At 45.9% G+C, this 14,651-nt stretch overlaps 3 non-coding genes and 1 pseudogene across 3 annotated transcripts; 2 read left to right on the top strand and 2 right to left on the bottom strand.

Annotated features, from left to right (window-relative positions):
- Nucleotides 1-2,464: 2,464 nt before the first annotated feature.
- On the top strand, nucleotides 2,465-2,628 carry LOC130883234 (U1 spliceosomal RNA). Its single transcript, XR_009057928.1, has one exon. It is a non-coding gene; the product is annotated as a U1 spliceosomal RNA (small nuclear RNA).
- A 4,060-nt stretch (nucleotides 2,629-6,688) lies between these two features.
- LOC130883243 (U1 spliceosomal RNA) lies at nucleotides 6,689-6,852 on the bottom strand. The gene has a single exon (XR_009057935.1). It is a non-coding gene; the product is annotated as a U1 spliceosomal RNA (small nuclear RNA).
- A 724-nt stretch (nucleotides 6,853-7,576) lies between these two features.
- LOC130882287 (histone-binding protein RBBP4-like) lies at nucleotides 7,577-14,596 on the top strand (annotated as a pseudogene).
- Nucleotides 14,297-14,460, bottom strand: LOC130883241 (U1 spliceosomal RNA). Its single transcript, XR_009057933.1, has one exon. It is a non-coding gene; the product is annotated as a U1 spliceosomal RNA (small nuclear RNA).
- Nucleotides 14,597-14,651: the final 55 nt, after the last annotated feature.

The raw sequence follows: 14,651 nt of genomic DNA on the forward strand, positions 1-14,651 counted from the left end.
ATCTATCTATCTATCTATCTATCTATCTATCTATCTAAAACGTATCGCTGTCTGACCTTGAAAACATACCTAAAATGTCTATGAGTGGCTTTGGAGCCTGTCCTGGAACTCGATCTGTAGACCAGGCTGGCCTGGAAGTCACAGAAATCTGCTTGCCTCTGTCTCCCGAGTGTTGGAATTAAAGTCATATACCGCCGGGCGGTGGTGGCGCACGCCTTTAATCCCAGCACTCGGGAGGCAGAGGCAGGCGGATCTCTGTGAGTTCGAGACCAACCTGGTCTACAAGAGCTAGTTCCAGGACAGGCTCCAAAGCCACAGAGAAACCCTGTCTCGAAAAACCAAAAAAAAAAAAAAAAAAAAAAAAAAAAAGTCATATACCACCACCACCCAGCTTCCCGCATCTCTTTATTATCCTAAATAGTTTGCAGTAATAATTTTCAAGAACTGGGAATGTACATTATTACATTGTTAGCTGCATAGGTACAACTCCTTAAACAAGAGTGGAAATTTATGTGCAGTCGGGCAGTGGTGGTACAAGCCGATCCAGGACAGGCGCTAAAACTACATAGAAACCCTGTCTTGAAAACCCATAAAAAAGAAGAAACCTATGTACAGCATGTTCTAACAACAACAACAACAACCATCCCTTAATTTTTTTTTTTTTTGTTTTTTTTGTTTTTTCAAGACAGGGTTTCTCTGTGGCTTTGGAGCCTGTCCTGGAACTAGCTCTGTAGACCAGGCTGGTCTCGAACTCACAGAGAACTGCCTGCCTCTGCCTCCCAAGTGCTGGGATTAAAGGCGTGCGCCACCATCACCTGGCCCCCCTTAATTTTTTAAAATATTTATTATGTATACAATATTCTGTCTGTGTGTATGCCTGCAGGCCAGAAGAGGGCACCAGACCTCATTACAGATGGTTGTGAGCCACCGTGTGGTTGCTGGGAATTGAACTCAGGACCTTTGGAAGAGCAGGCAATGCTCTTAACCGCCGAGCCATCATCTCTCCAGACCAAACCCCCTTAATTTTGTATCAATGTACAAAAATATCCTATGTAAGAGTAGAAACATATCCAGTATAAAAATAATCTTAATTTTTGTATCAATATAAAAAACTCCATATCAATGTAGGATATTTAAGACTAGTAGTTGTTCTTTTAGTTCAAAAGTAGATTCAATGATCTACGCTTTTATCCTATCATTTCTTCTTCTTCTTTTGTTTTTGCTTTGTTTTGTTTGTTTTCGAACAAGGTTTCTCAGTAGCTATGGAGCCAGTTCTAGTTACCTGATAGACACTCAAACCTGATGAAATCATGAACAGAAAGCTACATAAAGTCCTTTTCTAGAATTAGTACTTTATATGACCATTAATGTGACAGAAATTATGCATGTATATATATGTATATATCCTATAAATTTTGAGATAATATTTATACCTTAACCCTTATCCTCTGAGCCATCTTTTTCCAGTCTCAGGGGACTTTCAAAAGTTGACTTCAGCATTAATGTCAATTATTCCAGGATGTTCAAGTCTTTTGTGAAAAACCACAGTCCAATTCTCCTGACCTCCTGCTGGCTTCAAGTTTGAAGCACAGGCCAGGCGGTGGTGGCGCACGCCTTTAATCCCAGCACTCGGGAGGCAGAGGCAGGCGGATCTCTGTGAGTTCGAGACCAGCCTGGTCTACAGAGCTAGTTCCAGGACAGGCTCCAAAACCACAGAGAAACCCTGTCTCGAAAAACCATTTCTCCGGCCCCACTGCTCCACTTTCGTGCCTTCTATGTCTGGTTTATGGGTTTGTGTCCTCGTTTTCGGGTCCGTTGGTTTTGAGACAAGATCTCACTGGGTAGCCCTGGCTGGCCTGTACTAGAGATGTGCAGACCATCCATACCTAGCCCTGAACAGCGACCCGGAACCGCCAGAGTGCTGGGGTCGATTAAAGGGGCCGTGCCGGCGAGTAGCAGGTCAGCTTCACACGAGTTAGTGCCAGCTGGGAGGAGGGCTGAAGCTCGGTTGAGAAAGGATGGGACTGAAGGCTGGAAGCCCGAAGGAGGGAAGGCCCAACCCACGACGAGAAAGCCCGGCACGAACAAATCCCCGAGTGTAGTGGACGACGGCCCCCCGCCAGGATCCTAAGTTTAGGGTCATCCTAGGCTACAAAGTGCGGTCGGGGACACCCTGTCGTCCTCGCGGTCGCCCGAGGGGGAGGTAACGGGGTATTTAAAAACAAAAAGCAAAGCAGCGCGGGGCGGGGCGTATGCAGATGAGGTATCGCGTAGTGGCTGCCGGTCCGGCGGTGTCAGCGAGGCGCGTGCCCGCGGTGACCGTCCCGCGTGGAGAGGATGGGATGTCCGTGAGGAGCTCGGAGGGCGGCACGAGAAGGCGGCGAGGCGGCGTCGCGAGGGCGGTGACCGTGGGTTATAAGTGCGTGCGTGGTGAGGGAGGGCGCGGTGTTGGGCTGAGGAACTCATACTTACCTGGCAGGGGAGATACCATGATCACGAAGGTGGTTTTCCCAGGGCGAGGCTTATCCATTGCACTCCGGATGTGCTGACCCCTGCGATTTCCCCAAATGCGGGAAACTCGACTGCATAATTTGTGGTAGTGGGGGACTGCGTTCGCGCTCTCCCCTGGTCTCTCTGGTTGAAGGGAAGGACAACCTAATGTTCAAGTAACCCAAAATGTCATGGGAGCGTTTTCGTGCCGTGTCTGCTCTTGGAAGTTATGCGGTGTTGGGAGGTGTAAGGATGTGTAGTGCCTGCCCTAAGGTTTAAGTTGACCAAAATCCTGGTTTTGGACTTAGGAGTAGTGATCTCTTTGGGAGTTCTTGGTCTGCTGCTGAATTAGAGGCCTAGTGTGTACTGGCCAAGCTCCCCCGTGGATTTTGCTCAAGCTTCCTTTGCTTCTTATCTTTTCCATTTTTGGTTTTTTTCCCTTTGCTTAGACAGGGTTTCTTTGTGAGACGTTCCTGACTGTCCTGGAACTCACTCTCCTGTACACAAGGCTGGGCAATCACAGCTGGGATTAAAGGCGTGCACCATTGCCGCTCTGGTCAGCCTGCTCTCTTACAGACTCCGACAACAACAGGCCCATCAGTCACTAAGAAAATGCCTTAGAGCTGGATGGGTATTCCCGCATTCACCATTAAGAAAATGCTCTTCCGGCTCTCCTGCCTATCGCTGATTTTATAGAAGCAGCATCTCAACTGAGGCTCCTGTTTAATCTCAGCCGCACCCTGACGGTGCAGGATCAATGCTGAATTCAAGGTGTACTCACTATATGTCAGCTTGACACAAGATAGTCACTGGAAAGGAGGGAACTTCAGTCGAGAAAATTCCTTTATAATCTCGCTGTGAGGCCTTTTCTTTTTCTTTCTTGCTTGTGGTTTTTTGTTTTGATTTTTGTTTTTCGAGACAGGGTTTCTCTGTGTAACAGCCCTAGCTGTCCTGGAACTCAATTTGTAAATTTGTAAACCAGGCTGGCCTCGCACTCAGAGATCTTCTGGCTTCTGTCCCCTGTATGCTGGGGTTAAAGGGCCACCTACCGCTGCCCGTGGAGTTTCATCACAGCAATAGAAACCCTAACTGAGACAGGCATCATTTATTCTGAGCCCCAGTTCCCAAGCCCCATACCAGTCACTATATTCTTAATTCATAAAACAACTGAGGCTTTCACCTCAGAGGCTAACTACTCCCGGTTTATAGAGGCATATTTAAGTGGCTTTTACTCCATTGTCATACCTTTCCCTCCTCACAATTCCAATACATATTTTGATTTATAAAGCCATAGGCACTCAGCCCCAAAGTCCTAGGTTCTTCAGAAACTTTATTCATCATAAACAAGTTCCTTTTTGTTTCACTATAATTCTTTTGCCAAGTTTCATAATCAGGCAAAGAACAATTTCTTCGTTTTCCCCCAGTTTCCCCAATTCTTTCACCAGTCAGATTTTCGGCCATGACCTGCTTTACAGCTTTAATGCCGTACAGCATATCCATTCTTTCAGAAGCCACCGGTGTGGAAGGAAAAAAAACATGAAGAACAAGTATACTAATAGAATTGCTATAGCCAGATCATCTTCATAGGCGGACTCAGTAGAAGCTGTTCTCGGGGCACGGGTGTTCTCTACTTGGCCCGCTAGTAAAACGCTCATTTAGCTGCCACTGGGTTGCCTGGAGGGAACTGCTTCCTGCATCTCAGGTCAGGAACCCGCGCGTGGAAGGAGGCTATGCTTTGCCGTCTCTGGCAATATACACTCCCCTCACATAACTTGTGCTAAATGGTCATGCCATGTAGAAGGAGCTGCGGGTAGGCCTGCTTTTCGTCCCGCCCGGCTCCCGCACGGCTAGCTTAGCCCTAGAAATAATAACACGGAAACTGTATTCTTTTAAACACTGCCTGGCCCATTAGTTTTAACCTCTTATTGGCTAGCTCTTACATATTGATTCAACCCATTTTTAATAATCTGTATCGCCACTTGACTGTGGCTTACTGGGATGAGTCTAAGGGGCATCCGCCTCAGAGAGGAGAGGCATGGCATCTGCCTCATTGCCTTCTTCCCAGCATTCTGTTCTGTCTACTCCGCCCACCTAATTTTCTGCCCTATTAAAAGGCCAAGGCAGTCTCTTTATTAACCAATGAAAGTAACACAGAGACAGATGACCCTCCTACATCAGTATGTAACTGTGAGCACTCAACTGCAGATGAATGAATGGTCTACAGCAACCTCCACACCCAAGATTCCGGGAAGTCAGATGACTGTAAGAACTGTTAGCATGGGGAGGAGAGATGTGAAACTACACACATCACCTCACAGCATCTGTGGTTGGTTACATGCACAAGACGCTTCGTGGTTAAGTGATGGAGGAAGGTCATTTGTCAATAAACAAACTGCCTTGGCCCATTTGATAGGCTACCCCTTAGGTGGGTGGAGTAGACAGAATAGAATGCTGGGAGGAAGAGGAAGTGAGCTCAGATGCAAGGCAGCTCCTCTCAGAGACAGACGCCATGCTCTCCTCTCCAGAGCAGACGCGATGAAACTCCAACCCAGGATGGACGTAGGCTAGAATCTTTCCGGTAAGCGCACCTGGGGTGCTACATACATGAACAGAAATGGGCCAAGCAGTGTTTAAAAGAATAGAGTTTGTGTGTCGTTATTTTGGGGCATAAGCTAGCCAGGCGACCACGAGCCGGGCTGTGGGAAGAGGCCCGCAGCTCCCTACTACAGTTAAGAACCTCTCTTCCAGAGGACCCGGATTCAATTCCCAGCATTCACATAGCCTCGCACAATGCTCTGTCTGTTTCAGGGGATCTGAGGCCTGATCCATATATGCATTTGGTACATTTTTTTCCTGTTCTTTCTTTTTTTTTTTTTTTTTTTTTTTGGTTTTTCGAGACAGGGTTTCTCTGTGGTTTTTTTGGAGCCTGTCCTGGCACTAGCTCTGTAGACCAGGCTGGTCTCGAACTCACTGAGATCCGCCTGCCTCTGCCTCCCAAGTGCTGGGATTAAAGGCGTGCGCCACCACCGCCCGGCCTTTCCTGTTCTTTCGAGACAAGATTTTGCTGTAACTTTGAAGCCTATCCTGGCACTAGCTATTGTAGATGGGACTGGTCTCGAACTCACACAGATCCTCCTGCCTTTGCCTCCCGAGTGCTGGGATTAAAGGCGTGCACCATCACCGCTGGCTATATTTCATACATTTTAAAGTTTAAAAAAAAGGAAGGAGGAGGAGAAGACGAAGAAGAAGAGGAGGAGGAGGAGGAGGAGGAGGAGGAGGAGGAGGAGGAGGAGGAGGAGGAGGAGGAAGCAGCAGCAGCAGCAGCAGCAGGGGCCTAAGCAGGCAGGGCGATAGGGATGATTCAATGGATAAACCATTTCCCACACAAGTATGAACCAGAATCTGGATCCCTATCACCCATAAAGAATTCTAGACAGCAGGTGAGTGGCGCTCCTGTTGGATCTGCTATCTCCTCTGCCGGTGGTCAGCAATACTAAACCATGTTCCTCGTGAATCTATCACAACATCATCCCTCCACCAAAGCTAGAACATAAGGAACTTTTATTATTTTATTAATTAAAACACGAATCGTACATTTTTTTTTCCGGTTTTTTTTTTTTTTTTGGTTTTTCGAGACAGGGTTTCTCTGTGGTTTTGGAGCCTGTCCTGGAACTAGCTCTTGTAGACCAGGCTGGTCTTGAACTCACAGAGATCCGCCTGCCTCTGCCTCCCAAGTGCTGGGCACCTCTTAATGTTTTTTGTTGTTTTTTGTGAGGGTTGGTTGGCTGGATTGCTTTTCTGTAGTGGCCTTAGCTGGCCTGGAGCCTCAGAGAGTTTGTATTATGTCGCAGATGGTGTGGAAGCAAGTGGACACACCTGTCTGCCGTCGAACCTTTCCTTCATCCTCCCTGCCTCTACTATTGATTCGCATAGCTGATCGCAAAATAAGTGATGGGTGGGGAGTAGTGAGTGGTGCCTTTGCCCAACAGTTAAAATCTGAACTACATAGCGAATAAGAACAAGCAAAGTCGGCTAAATTTTCTAATCCCCCGTGATTCAGCTAAGCCAGTATAGAGCACAGGCTACAACTCTTCCCGAGGAATTAAACCTAAATTTCACAAGTTTTTTACATGAAAAAACGAGCAGCGGCAACACGAAAGAAACAACATCAAAAATTCTACTTTTCAACCAGAGAGACCAGGGGAGAGCGCGAACGCAGTCCCCCACTACCACAAATTATGCAGTCGAGTTTCCCGCATTTGGGGAAATCGCAGGGGTCAGCACATCCGGAGTGCAATGGATAAGCCTCGCTCTGGGAAAACCACCTTCGTGATCATGGTATCTCCCCTGCCAGGTAAGTATGAGTTCCTCAGCCCAACACCGCGCTCTCCCTCACCACACACGCACTTATAACCCACGGTCACCGCCCTCGCGACGCCGCCTCGCCGCCTTCTCGTGCCGCCCTCCGAGCTCCTCACGGACATCCCATCCTCTCCACGCGGGACGGTCACCGCGGGCACGCGCCTCGCTGACACCGCCGGACCGGCAGCCACTACGCGATACCTCATCTGCATACGCCCCGCCCCGCGCTGCTTTGCTTTTTGTTTTTAAATACCCCGTTACCTCCCCCTCGGGCGACCGCGAGGACGACAGGGTGTCCCCGACCGCACTTTGTAGCCTAGGATGACCCTAAACTTAGGATCCTGGCGGGGGGCCGTCGTCCACTACACTCGGGGATTTGTTCGTGCCGGGCTTTCTCGTCGTGGGTTGGGCCTTCCCTCCTTCGGGCTTCCAGCCTTCAGTCCCATCCTTTCTCAACCGAGCTTCAGCCCTCCTCCCAGCTGGCACTAACTCGTGTGAAGCTGACCTGCTACTCGCCGGCACGGCCCCTTTAATCGACCCCAGCACTCTGGCGGTTCCGGGTCGCTGTTCAGGGCTAGGTATGGATGGTCTGCACATCTCTAGTACAGGCCAGCCAGGGCTACCCAGTGAGATCTTGTCTCAAAACCAACGGACCCGAAAACGAGGACACAAACCCATAAACCAGACATAGAAGGCACGAAAGTGGAGCAGTGGGGCCGGAGAAATGACTCGGCAGCTTAGAGCGCTCCTGCGGCTCCTGCAGAGGACCGGGCAGCTCACCTGCCGTGCCCAGCGCTCACCTGGCAGCTCACAGCATCTCCGACCCGATATGCACAGCTCACAGCTCCACCCGATTCGACGTCCTCTTCGGACATGCACGGGTCCGTGCACACAGGTGGTATGGCACACGTGAATACACGTAAAATAAAATTTAAAAATGTTAAGTGGGGTAGGGGCTCCGTGCGGATACTCAGTCTTGAAATCCAGGTAGCGACTTTTCCCAGGTGCCAGTGAGCCTGACTTCCAGGGCCAGAACTTCAGGCACCTTCAGAGGCCAGAGGAGGGAAGCCTCTGGTTTGTGAGCCAGCTGACATCAATGCTGTCCCCTCACCACATAATAATCAAAACACTAAACATACAGAATAAAGAAAGAATATTAAGAGCTGCAAAGGAAAAGGTCAAGTAACATATAAAGGCAGACCTATCAGAAGTACACCTGACTTCTCAGTTGAAACCATAAAAGCCAGAAGGACCTGGTCAAGCGTTATGCAGACATCTAGAGACCACGGGTGTCATCCCAAACTACTATACCCAGCAAAACTTTCGGTCACTATAAAACGGACAAAACAAGATATTCCAAGGCAGAACCAGATTTCACCAATACCTCTAGCCACAAACCCAGCCCTACACAAAGTACTAGAAGGAAAACTCCAACCCAAGGAAGTTGACTACATCCACAACAGACAATAGATGATCTCACAGCAACAAATCCTAAAGAAGGGGAACACACACACACAATAACATCACAAACAACAAAAACTAAAATAACATGAGCTAAAAAAAAATAAATAAATAAAATAATAAGCCGGGCGGTGGTGGCGCACGCCTTTAATCCCAGCACTCGGGAGGCAGAGGCAGGCGGATCTCTGTGAGTTCGAGACCAGCCTGGTCTACAGAGCTAGTTCCAGGACAGGCTCCAAAACCACAGAGAAACCCTGTCTCGAAAAAACCAAAAAATAAATAAATAAATAAATAAATAAAATAACATGAGCTAACAATCACTGGTTATTGATATGCCTTAATATAAATGGATTCAACTCACCTATAAAAAGACATAGGCTAGCAAATTGGATATGAAAGCAAGATCCATCCTTCTGCTGCATAGAAGAAACACACCTCAACCTCAAAGACAGACATCGCCTCAGAGTAAGGGTTGGGAATTTTTTTTTTTCAATCAAATTGACCAAAGAAACAAGCTGGTGAAGCTATCCTAATATCTAACAAAACAGACTTCAAAATAAATCAATCAAAAGAGACAAAGAAGGACATTTCGTATTAGTCACAGGAAAAATCCATCAAGAGGAAACCTCAATACTGAAATCTATGCCCCAAATACAAAGGCCCCCTCATATGTGAAAGAAACATTTCTAGAGCTTAAATCATACATTAAAACCACACACTAATAGTGGGAGACTTCAGCACTCCACTCTCACCACTGGACAGGTCTGTCAGACAAAAAGTTAAGGGAGAAATAAGGGAACTAACAGATGATATGACTCAACTGGACTTCTGTGACTTCAGACATCTATGGAACATTCCATCTAAACAGAGAAGAATATACCTTCTTCTCAGCACTTCATGGGACCTTCTCAAAAACTGACCACATACTAGGTAACAATGCAAACCTCAACAGATACAAAAAACTGGAATAACCCATGTACCTTATCGGATCACCATGGCTTAAAATTAGAATTCAACAGCAACAGTAATTCAGGAAAGCCCACAAGCACATGGAAATTCAACAATGCTCACCTAAATCATCAATGGGTCAAGAAAGAAATTAAAGACTTCCTAAAAATTCAATGAAAATAACCACATAACATACTCAAATTTATGAGAATGAAAGCAGCCTTAAGAGGAAAGTTCATGGTACTAAATACCTACATAAAGAAGCTGGAAAACATTACCACACTCATGAGTTCGCAGAACATTTGAAAACTCTAGGACAAAAAGAAGCAAACTCACCCAGGAGGACTAGACAGGAGGGAAATAATCAAACTGAGATCTGAAATCACCAAAATAGAAACAAAGAAAACAATACAAAGAATCAATGAGACAAAGAGTTGGTTCTTCGAGAAAAGAAACAAAGTAGACAGGCCTTTATCCAAACTAACCAAAAGGCAGAGAGAGAGAGAGAGAGAGAGAGAGAGAGAGAGAGAGAGAGAGAGAGAGAATATCCAAAGTAACAAAATCAGAAACAAAAAGGGGGACATAAGGACAGACATGGAGGAAATTCAGAGAATCATTAGGTCATATTTTGAAAACCTGTACTCCACAAAATTGTAAAACTTAGAGGAAGCTGTGCGGTGGTGGCGCACGTCTTTAATCCCAGCACTCTGGAGGCAGGCGGATCTCTGTGAGTTCAAGACCAGCCTGGTCTACAAGAGCTAGTTCCAGGACAGGCTCCAAAACCACAGAGAAACCCTGTCTCGAAAAACCAAAAAAAAAAAAAAAAAAAAAAAAAGAAATTGGTCATTAAAAGAACAAATAATCCAATGAAAAGGGGGAGGGAAGACCTAAACAAAGAATTCTCAACAGGGGACTCTAAAATGGCTGAAAGACACTTAAGGAAATGTTCAACATCCTTAGCCAGCAGAGAAATGCAAATCAAAACAACTCTGAGATTCCATCTTACACCTGTAAGAATGGCCAAGATCAAAAACACTGATGACTGTTGCCTCCCCGTCCTCCTGTAACGTAGAACCCCAGGATTCCCCCAACCCATCCTGGCTCGCCTGCCGCCATGGCTGACAAGAAAGCTGCCTTTGACGACGCGGTGGAAGAACGTGTGATCAACGAGGAGTACAAAATATGAAAGAAAAACACCCCTTTTCTTTATGATTTGGTGATGACCCATGCCCTGGAGTGGCCCAGTTTAACTGCCCAGTGGCTTCCAGATGTTACCAGGCCTGAGGGGAAAGATTTCAGCATTCATCAACTTGTCCTGGGAACACACACATCGGATGAACAAAACCACCTGGCGATATCCAGTGTCCAGTTTCCCAGTGACGATGCTCAGTTTGATGCTTCACGCTATGACAGTGAGAAAGGAGAATTTGGAGGGTTTGGCTCTGCCTATGGGACATCAGTGCAGTTCCAAAGGAAGGAAAAGTGGAGGACGCAAAGACCATCTTCACGGGGCATACAGCAGTATTAGAGGACGTTTCCTGGCATTTGCTCCTCGAGTCTCTCTTTGGGTCAGTTGCTGATGACCAGAAACTTATGATTTGGGATACTCTTTCCAACAATACTTCCAAGCCAAGCCACTCAGTCGATGCTCACACTGCTGAAGTGAACTGCCTGTCTTTCAATCCTTACAGTGAGTTCATTCTTGCCACAGGATCAGCTGACAAAACTGTTGCCTTGTGGGATCTGAGAAATCTGAAACTCAAGTTGCATTCCTTTGCCTCACACAAGGATGAAATATTCCCAGTTCAGTGGTCGCCTCACAATGAGACCATTTTGGCTTCTGGTGTACCGATCGTAGGTTGAATGTGTGGGATTTAAGTAAAATTGGAGAAGAACAGTCCCCAGAAGATGCAGATGGCCCACCAGAGCTGCTGTTTATTCGTGGTGGTCATACTGCCAAGATACCTGATTTCTCCTGGAATCCCAATGAACCTTGGGTGATTTGTTCTGTATCAGAAGACAATATCATGCAGTGCGGCAGTTGGCAGAGAATGTTTACAATAATGAAGACCCTGAAGGAAGTGTGGATCCGGAAGGACAAGGATCCTAGACATGTCTGCATTTGTGATTTAGACTCCCCTTGTTTTCTTCTGAACCCTGAGATGGATTTCAGACTGGTTTGAGACACAGACTTTGTTCAGCTATCTGGCTACAGTAGGTGCCACTAATAATACTATTAGCCCAAACCAGGGGTGTTTTCTAAAATCTTAACTGGGGGACTTAATTCAACAAAGCTACAAAAATTTATATTTAAATTTTTCTTCAGGAATTTTCTAGTAACAAACCCATGTTTAAAGTGGCTTCAGAGATGGGGCATTATTATATGTGATTATTTTTCTATAAATATTGTAAGATGACACCTTGCAATATTTATACTCCTTGCTCGGACACCTTCACTTAGCTCTCTATTTCTTATCCACTCTGGCCACTTACTGGAGAATCAGAAAGACTTGGGGATATAGCTTAAGAAGAAAAACAACACATAATATGCCTCTTTTTTTTTTTTTTTTTTTTTTTTTTTTTTTGGTTTTTCGAGACAGGGTTTCTCTGTGGTTTTGGAGTCTGTCCTGGAACTAGCTCTTGTAGACCAGGCTGGTCTCAAACTCACAGAGATCTGCCTGCCTCTGCCTCCCAAGTGCTGGGATTAAAGGCGTGCGCCACCACTGCCCGGCTAATATGCCCCATTTCTGAAGCTACTTTAGACCTGGGTTTATTACTGGAAAATTCCTGAAGAAAAATTTATAAATTTATAAAAATGAATAAATTTTGTTGAGTAATAAAAACAACATTTTGCAATATTTATATTCCTGACTCAGACACCTACTTCACTTGGCTTTTGTTGTGTATGGATTTTTGTTTTTGTTTTTTGAACTTGGGACCACCAAGTTGTGAGATGTATGTTTTTAACTGACAGTCAGACCACTGGGGAACTGTCAAGTTGAGAAAGAGTGAATTGCTAGTTTGTATTTGTTTTTAAAATTAAATTAATCCTTGATAAGAGTTGGTTTTTTAGGAGTTAGTCCTTGACCACCATAGTTTGAAGCCGTCTCCATTTTGGTTGACCCATCTCACCATCAGGACTGTTATTACTCTCCATGCTAACTGTGTGAGTGCTTATCATGGAATAAATTGCTTTTCTATGAAAAAAAAAAAACCCACTGATGATAACTCATGCTGGAGAGGATGTGGGGTTAACGGAACACTCCTCCATTGCTGGTGGGTGGGAGTGCAAACTGGTCCAGCTGCTTTGGAAATCGATATGGCGATTTCTCAGAAAATTAGGAAACAACCTTCCTCAAGACCCAGCAATACCACTTTTTGGTATACACCCAGAGGATGCTCAATTGTACCACAAGGACATGTGCTCAGTTGTGCTCATAGCAGCATTGTTTGTCATAGCCAGAACCCGAAAACAACCTAAATGCCCCTTGACTGAAGAATGGATAAGGAAAATGTGGTACATTTACACAGTGGAGTACTACACAGCAGAGAAAAACAATGGCAGTTTGAAATGTGTGAGCAAATGAATGGATCTAGAAAACATCATATCGAGTGAGGTAACCCAGACCTCACTAATCGACACGGGAAGTAGAAAGTAGAAAAAGACAAGATCTCCTGAGTAAACTGGGAGCATGGGTGGGGGAGGGTTGAAGGGGGAGGGGAGAGACAGGGAGGAGAGCAGAGAAAAAGGTAGAGCTCAATAAATATAATGGGGGAAAAAAACATCATATTGAGTGCGGTAACCCAGACCCAGAAAGGCAAATATCATACGTACTCACTCATAAGTAGCTTTTAGAAACAGCAAATAAAACCAGCCTACAATTCACAATCCCAAAGAACCTAGACAACAGTGAAGACCCTAAGAGAGACATACATAGACCTAATCTACATGGGAAGTAGAAAAAGACAAGATCTCCTGAGTAAATTTAGAGCATGGAGACCATGGGAGAGGGGAGGAGGGGAAGGGAGAAGAAGGGAGGGAAGTGAAGAAAAATATGTAGCTCAATAAAAGCAATAAAACATTTATAAAATAAAAAAGGTTAAGTGGAGGAGGCTGGCAGGGAAGAGGAAGGGGATCTGCGGGACTGTGAGGGGGACAAGTGACGTGGGCCGTGAACACGGTTGAGATACTTTGTGCACGTATGGAAACATCATTAATGAATCAAATTATTATGTATAGCTGCCATATACAGACGGTTGCAATAGGCAAAGGTCCCAGCACTCGGGAGGCAGAGGCAGGAGGATCTCTTTGAGTTGGAGGCCGGGCTGGTCTACAGAGTGAGTTCTGGGACAGCCAGGGAGGGCTACATGGGAACTAACAACAAGGCTGGGTGGGTCATCCGACTTGAGGGATAGATGGACCTGGGACCCTCAGCATGATTTTAACTTTATTATTATAAAGTGCTGTGTTTTAACTTTATTATTAGAAAGGTCTTGGACAGAGGCACCCCGGATTACAGCAGCTGAGCATGAAACGTGCTGGCCGTTTAGAGTTACTCGGGAAGATCAGGATGTAATCGGGGTCTGAGGCAGCAGGAAGGCCCAGTCTCGACGGGCTGAACCCCGAACATATTTATTTTAAAAATATTATAATTATTTTATTGTTTCTCAAGACAGGGTCTTCTCTGTGAAACAGTCCTAGACCAGGCTGGCCTCGAACTCACAGAGCTCCTCCTGCCATGCCTATTAAATGTGGGATTAAAGGCGTGCTGTATAGCACCACCGCCTTACATATTCACTGTTTTAAACATTGATCTCTTCACAGTTTAAATATCCTTAGAAAAACTATTTCATTCAAATGTTAACCTTAACAGCGAGATTTTCACAGAAATATCTGTAAAGGGTAGCGAGGTGATGTTGGAGATGAAACAGCAGAAGAGAGGAAGAACCTGTGGGAGACAGATTGAGTGGCAGGAGAGTATTAAGCACACACTAAGGAAACAATAATGAATCTTTCGTTTAATACCAACGATATCAGGGGAGAGCGCGAACGCAGTCCCCCACTACCACAAATTATGCAGTCGAGTTTCCCGCATTTGGGGAAATCGCAGGGGTCAGCACATCCGGAGTGCAATGGATAAGCCTCGCCCTGGGAAAACCACCTTCGTGATCATGGTATCTCCCCTGCCAGGTAAGTATGAGTTGGTCTTGCCGGGTACAAGGACTCCATCGTTATCGCCCACTCTACATTTACGGTCTCCTGTTTTGTGCCTTCTCTCCCTCACTTTCGCTTGTTCTCATAGTGCCCCCTAAAAAATCCTTGGCCATCATGTAGGTATCATTCTTAAACGGTACGGGAAGTGTACGTGTGGGAGACCGGCATCCTCCGC

The sequence above is a fragment of the Chionomys nivalis genome, chromosome 10 (assembly GCF_950005125.1).
Source record: "Chionomys nivalis chromosome 10, mChiNiv1.1, whole genome shotgun sequence".
Taxonomy (NCBI): Eukaryota; Metazoa; Chordata; class Mammalia; order Rodentia; family Cricetidae; genus Chionomys; species Chionomys nivalis.